This window comes from Chrysochloris asiatica, unplaced genomic scaffold (assembly GCF_000296735.1).
Source record: "Chrysochloris asiatica unplaced genomic scaffold, ChrAsi1.0 scaffold00136, whole genome shotgun sequence".
NCBI lineage: Eukaryota > Metazoa > Chordata > Mammalia > Afrosoricida > Chrysochloridae > Chrysochloris > Chrysochloris asiatica.
In genome coordinates this window covers 34,595-42,100 of record NW_006408654.1, presented here as the reverse complement: position 1 = coordinate 42,100, position 7,506 = coordinate 34,595, and the positions used below count along the sequence as shown (strand labels likewise).

The following is a 7,506-nucleotide window of genomic DNA, read 5'->3' as shown; positions in this document are numbered from 1 at the left end:
CTATGGCAGGTTTCCAGGAATTCTTTCTAGAAACCTTTTGCTCCCTGGAGGTCTCTGGGCCAACCTTTGCTTTGCAGTTATATGATGTACACATTTAAGCAGTGGGAGACTTTACATGTGAGTGGGAATCCAAGCTAAATTCAAAAGTGGAATCCCAAGGGCCATCCACATGCTGAGCAGCAGCTTCTCTGGGTTCCCCTGACAGGACTCATTTGTGTGTTACTTGCTTGGTGATTTGTATTGTCCAGGCCAAAGATCAGGACTGGGGAAAGCAGAGCATGCCACACATGAGTTCAACAAGTCTCTTGGCCTCTTTGTACCTCAGTTTCCTCATTTGAAAAGAATTAATCTTAAGACATATACATTTCAGAATTTGCAATAGGCTTATATATATACCCAGCAGACCAATATTGTATGATGTTTACACACATAAGTAATCTTTTTACATACATACATCTTCTATTTCACTTACAACTTGTGTAAAAACTGCATTCCATGCCAGGCCTGAAACGTTCCAAAGCTGAGTTCTGTGAGTAAATTGCAACCAAGATTTCTACAAAAATAGACACAAACAAGAGGGGAAAAAGGATATTCTTTGAGAACACTCATCCTTTGGCAATGATTCTAGTTTATGATGAAAATAACTTCAACCCTCTCTCCGTACATTAAGGAGATTCTCATTATGAAAGACATTTGTGCTAAATTATACTTTACTATTTACACATGGACAGAATTCTGGTAGCTTAGTGGTTACGAATTAGGCTGCGAACCTCAAGGTCAGCAGTTCGAAACTACCAGCTGTTCCCTGGGACAAAGATGAGGCTTTCTGCTCCCGTAAAGATTTAGAGCCTTGGAAACCCTGTATAGGGTCACTATGAGTCGGAACCGATTCCACGGCACATCACAACAACAATCCAAGGATGTAGTATTTACTGTTTTGTACCTAATTCACATGTGTAAATTGTTGTTGTTGTGAAGTGCTGTCGAGTCGGTTCCGACCCATAGCGACCCTGTATAGGATTTTCGAGGAGCAGCTGGTGAGCTTGAATTGCCGATCTTGTAGTTCAAATGGCTTTGCAGGCCGGCACATTAACCCACAGCGCCACACCAGGACTCCATGTGTAAATTAAATGCCGTCGAGTCGGTTCCGACCCATAGTGACCCTGAACAAGGTTTCCGAGGCTGTAAATCTTTACGAGAGCAAAAAGTCTCATCTTTCTCCCACGGAGCAGCTGGTAGTTTCGAACTGCTGACCTTGTGGTTCTCAGCCTAATTCGTAACCACTCAGCTACCAGAGCTCCTTATCAGGTGATCTTTATTTCTCTAGAACAGGGTTTTCTCAACCTAGGCAATATTGGCATTGTAGGCTGGATAAATTTTTGTTCCAATGATCATGAAGGTAACGCAGGACTGGGCATGGGGTTCCGTTGTGTATGGGGTCATCGTCAGTCACAGGATCTTGACTAACAAGATGACAAGTGTTCTGGTGTTGTGGAAGCTGTTTTGTGCATTACAGGATGTCTAGCAGCATCCTAGCCTTCTTCCCACAAGGATGCTAGTATACCACACTCATAATTATGATAACCAAAAATGTCTCCAGACATTGCCAAATGTCCCCTGGGTACAAAATCGCTCCAGTTGAGACCCATTGCTCTAGAAGGACACACTCTTATCTGTGTAACAATCCTCATGCTAAGCTCTGCTAGAGGGGAAAAGGAATCTGTTACATAACTTTAGTAGCTTCCCACTAATAAAATGGAAATATTTCAAAATGAATAGCAAAAAAGACTTACAAGTTTTATAAAAATTCCACATATAATTAAGTTATATCTGTAACTTACATAAACTGCAGAAAAGGTAGTGGTTCAAATGTATGCCTTTCAATAGACTGTATTTTATTGCAGGATAAATCTCTAGGAAAAGTAAAAAGAAAATGTTGCCTCTTTTAGCTATTAAATATCAAATTAGTAATATAAATGTCAGAGTTTAGAATAATACTGAATACGTTTTTGTCTACACTCTAAACCTTAGTAACTGTTGTCTAAAATTCCAAGGACCCTGGCCCTGTCCTCACCTCTCTTAAGAGCCCCATCTTCCTAAATAAAATAAATAATAATAGCTATTGATAGATTGTGGAGATGCTCTTCCCTGAGAGTAGGGAAACTCAATAGGTGACCTTTCGTGGTCACATCAAAACCTAGATTCAATGAGCTTCAAGTTTTTATTCCTCAGTATAATTATAATTTAGAATATTAAAAATATATATATTCTCACATTTATACACCTTCCTAGCTTAATTCTCTTTCTCTAGGCCAGTTTAATATCAACAGAAATAAAAGATGTCCTTCAACATAATTTGAAAAGCAATTAGGTACTCCTCCAATATAAATATATAACTTTGAAATGTTGTCGTGTGTCATTGAGTTGGTTCTGACTCATAGCGACCCTGTATAGGGCTTCAGAGGAGTGACTGGTGGGTTTGAATCACTGACCTTGAGGTTAGCAGTCCAGTGCTTAGCATAGTACTTTGATCATATTAATAGATCATATTTGGTTTATATTGCCTTAATGTTCTAGGAATATAATTGCTTCAGTTGTACTGTGGTGGCACAGGGTAAAAGCAACAAAGAACTGGGCTTTTCTTTTAAAACACCTGTTCTTGACTGCAGTTAAACTGCTTCTTTCCATTTACCCCCAGATTAGTCCCTCACTTTTCACCTATCTGCTCATTGCTATCACCACTCTAGCCTCTTCCTTTCTAATCCATCCTACACATCATCACATTGAGCAGATAAACCCTCCAGCCGTGGTTCTCAAAGGCTAGCATTACCTGGAAATTTATTGAAGATGAAAATTCTAAGCCCTACTCTAGACCTACTGAATCAGTAACTAGAGGGGGAAGTTCTGAGTCTATGCTTTAATAAGTTCTGATTCTGATGCAGCAGACTAGTCTGCAAACTGTTGTCCTAGAACATTGTTGTGATAACATGTTTCCCATGATGGCTCCTTAGTCTGCCATTCAAAGTCTAGAAGATTTGGCGCCAGTCTCCTACTTTCACTGTATGCATCCATAGGTACCCCTGACAGTCTTCAAACCCACCTTCCACCTCCCATGTTTTGCCCTGTCTCCCACCTTCTGTTTGCAAGTTTGGAATATACAACACTCAATGGCCCTCTTCAAATGCCATTTCTCTAGTAATACCTTCTTCCATCTTCTCTGATCAAATTGCAAGTCTTTAATCCCTCCTCTGTGCTCCAGAAATAATTTATACCTCTCAGTACTTACATTTAGCTCTTTCAATGTAGTTATTGTTACATCCCATTTCCTTTGAGCATGAATTCCTTGAAAGCATGGACTAGTTTTGGCTTATCTGCATTACCTATGATGTTTTAAAACTGACAGATGGACATAAAACAAACTCAATGATTTTTAAAGGAATGAATAGCTAAGGAATGGGAAAGGAAAATGACTATTTAGGACAGAAATGTAGTTTTATTACTTCCTGGCTCTTCTGTGCCTCTGCGGCACCTAGTTGTCCACTTAGTCCCTATTGTGTCATGGTTGGAGCTTCTACTGTCACATCGAGAGCTCCTAGAACAATAAGAACTCTGTCATATGCAGCTAGGTATAGTGCTTGGCATACAATTGTTAACTTTTATTGATTGGCATGTTTTTAATGAACTAGAATACACTTACTAGCATGAGAGAAGTGACTTACAAAGTGTTTCAAAGTGCAACTAATGAAGAGCCTGCTCCATTGAGCAGTTATCTTCATTGTTTTTTTCTAAATCTTGTTTGTAAAGTAAGATTTAGAGAAAAACACATGGGATTATAAATAAGCTGCATGTTAAAACAACTGTATAAGAAGGTGAGAAAGCAGTAAAACTTTTGGGAAACCAGATGGTGGAGGTGCCCAAGATCAACGTAAAACTGGTTGTCCCCCTAAGGCCTAACAAGATTGATAATTTAAAGAACTATTTTTTAGTATCATTTAAGGCTTTTTATCCCTATTTCCCTTAAGTCTTCTAAACTTGTAGGAAGACTCCATTTGCTAAAGATAATCAGTAAACAGTTTAGTAAGAATTAATTATGCACACAGCATTGGACTTCATGGGCAAAGGATAAAAATCAAGCAAAAGATATAATATCTACTTATCTCTAAATTGACATAAATGCCATGCATCTATTCCCTCCTTGGCAAAGGGGCTAGAGAGATTTTTATTTAGCAAATGGCTAGGGGCATTTCCAATATGTTAACTCTGTGTAAATACACTGAGCTATACTATTTATCATTTTAAACATTTTTTTATAATCTGGTAAAACAATTCCTACATTGAAATCCTTAATACCAGTCTCTTCTCTTGACAACTAAATACATTCTTTATAATATTGTTTACATAATCTATCTGCTTAGTTAAATATTTAATATTTAAATGTTAACTTACTTCATTTAAACTGTGAAAAATTATTGGGTTAATGGCCTCCAAATTAATATAAGTATTCTATATTTTCTTGTCTTTTAGGCAATCAACAGAGATTAACTTTGTCTTATCCTATTAAACAAACATTTTCAAATGTTTTCTGAAGGCCAGATAGTAAATGTTTTAGACTTGCCAGCCACAGCTAGCCTCTGTCACATAGTCTTTTTTCTTACTTTTACACCTCTTTCAAAGTGCAAAAATCATTCTTAGTTTATGGGATTTATAAAAACAGACCATGGACTATTTCATAGGGGTGTCTGTTACTCAGGACTTACTACCACTTTTCCTCTATAACTGAAGGTTTTGCTATCTATATCTTGCCTCTATAATTAAAATTGGAAATGTTCAGGAGATATTTAAGGCTAGAGATTGGCTGGAGCCCTATAGACTTATGGAATTGCAGAATCATATTGCTGGAAAATATTACAGACTATTGAATTTAAGCTCCTTTTTCATTTTATATATAACTAAAAACTTAGAAATAGATATGGTTAACTTACAAATACTGGAGGGATAGAAGGCCTTCAAATGAATCCTTATGTAATTCGCTCAAATAATTTTCACTGAGAATTCTGAAAGAGTAAAAGGTTATTTGTGGACCAAAATACAAACTAACTACAACTACTTGACACATAGGACTATTATATGTGGGAGGACCTTGGGTCCTAGTGCCACCTAAATACTCTAATTTGTATTTACCTTAGTGATGGTGACCTTTGTTTTCATTTAAACCTTTCTTCTCATATCCTCCTTTGAGTCCATCTTCTTAGTCTCTCCCTCCTCCTCCATGCACCCATTCCCACTCCACAAAAATTTTTACTCTCCTCTTATCCACTCTTCCCAACAAATCCTACACTGAGATCACAAAGTCTGTGTCAAACTCAATATGGTCATTTTGTAATTTATTACGATTTTCTTTTACACTTTGTATAGTTTTGGAAATGTTACAAAAGTTAAGTAGCAGTTGTCAAGTGCAAATTCTAAAATTTATTTTTATAATAATTATATGTACAAAGTTTCTAAACACTGTTGGCTATATCTTGCTATCAATACAGTTTAAAAATAAAATCGACCAAATTGATCAAAGAAGAATATTCATTGCATTTACAGTTTTTATCATGTATAAGAATCATGTCAAAGTAGAGTTTCATTTGGTGATATTTAAAAAAAAATATATTCACAACTGTGCTAAAAACAAGGAAAATAATGGAATGGGTTTAAAAAAAGAACCAATTTAACTCATGTTTCCATACTAACACTAACAGTTTACTTCGCTCCCCCCACTTGTTTTCTCTGAAAATTAAAATTATGGCAAACATATTGAGTCTTTTGTCATGTGATAAAATAGACAGTCTATGTCCAATTTGTAAATTTTTGTTCTTAAAACCATGATATTTATAAAGAAAACTATTGTATCCACAGGTGATTTTGTAAAGGTGTTTTTAAAACAAAACAAAACAAAACAAAAACTCACTCTAGAAAACAGCATGGTGCTTCTACAGAATGTTGGAAACAGGAATACCTTATGATCCAGAAATTTCTCTACTTGGTATATATCCATAAGAAATATGAGCCAGAACACGACTAAATATGCACACCAATGTTTATCACAGCACTATTCACAATAGCAAAAAGATGGAGACAGCCTAAGTGCCCATCAATGGAAAACTGGATAAACAAACTGTGGTACTTACACACAATGGAATACTATGCTACCTTGAAGAATAACAATGAAACCTCAAAACACTTCATAACATGGATGAACCTTGAGGACATTATGCTGAGTGAAGTTAGTCAATCACAAAAGGACAAATATTGTATAAGATCATTATTTTAAGAGCTTAAAATATTTCCATATTAAAAGAAAAATAATTTGATGGCTACCAGGGGTGGGATGGAGGGGATAGTAATCACATGCTGTGGGATAGACACATGTTAGCTCTGTGATGAGAAGGGCAATATACAAGGAAGAGGAAGGCAATACACAAGAAGGTGAATGAACAAGGAAGATAAGGGAAGACATAGGTTTGCATGGGCTGAAGGGGATAGAGGTAAGTAGGGATGTATACTCAACCTTGGAACACAGGGCTCTGTGATATAGGGATAGAGACATAGTTTGAATGTGTAAGGAGGGGAAATAATGTTAAGGTACTTGACTGTCTTGTGGATATTGGTTTCCCCTGCCTATTATTGGTAAGTAGACATTTAAGTGGGATAGAAAGGAATATTGGGGAATATGATTACAGAAAGCTTGTAAACTCATCTTCAGTCTATAACTGATTGGATTAGCTTAAATGGGCATTAGAATTTGCCCAGTGAAGTAGGATTCTTGTTAAGCTTCTGTAGAGTTTGGAGCCTTAGGTGGAATTCTGAGCCCCATCCAGACTCTTCTGAGGTGGGACTTTCCCACTTGAAAGGATATGCAGACCAACCCAAAGTGGCTAGAGGAACAGAAGATACTTCTTTAAAGTAAGACCAGCAGGGAGGGTGGGGGAGGTGAAGCACATTGTTTGTTACAAGAACAAACAAGCTGTTTGCCTATAATCCATCAAGGCAAATAAAGTTAACACTTCAGGATAAACCCCTTTGTAAGCTTGTAACTCAAAGGGAACACATGAGCAGGATTGTAAGCTCGCTGATAACCACCTTGGTCTACTTGTGAGTAGAAGTGCAACAATAAAGACATGGGCTGGGTTCAACCATGTTCCATAAACATGTGTTGACTTTGAGATGAGAGAGAGAGGAAGATAGATAAGGACAAGATCTTGAAAGCAAATCAGATTAAGCTTGGATTTCTCAACAGAAACCATGCAGGCAAGAAGGCAATGGGGAGACATATATAGAAGCCTGAAAGAAAACAACAGCCACCCAAGAATCCTCTACCCAGCAAAGCTGTCAATCAAATATGATGGTGTAATCAAAACATTACAGGATAAACAGAAGCTAAGGGATTTTGCCAAAGCCAACCCTGCTATGAAAAACATCCTAAAGGAAGTTCTGTGGACTGAGAACCAACAAGAACAG

General features: G+C 37.1%; 1 pseudogene; it reads right to left on the bottom strand.

The window, feature by feature from the left end:
- LOC102835610 overlaps window positions 1–7,506 on the bottom strand; it is a 45,949-nt pseudogene that overhangs the window by 26,777 nt on the left and 11,666 nt on the right.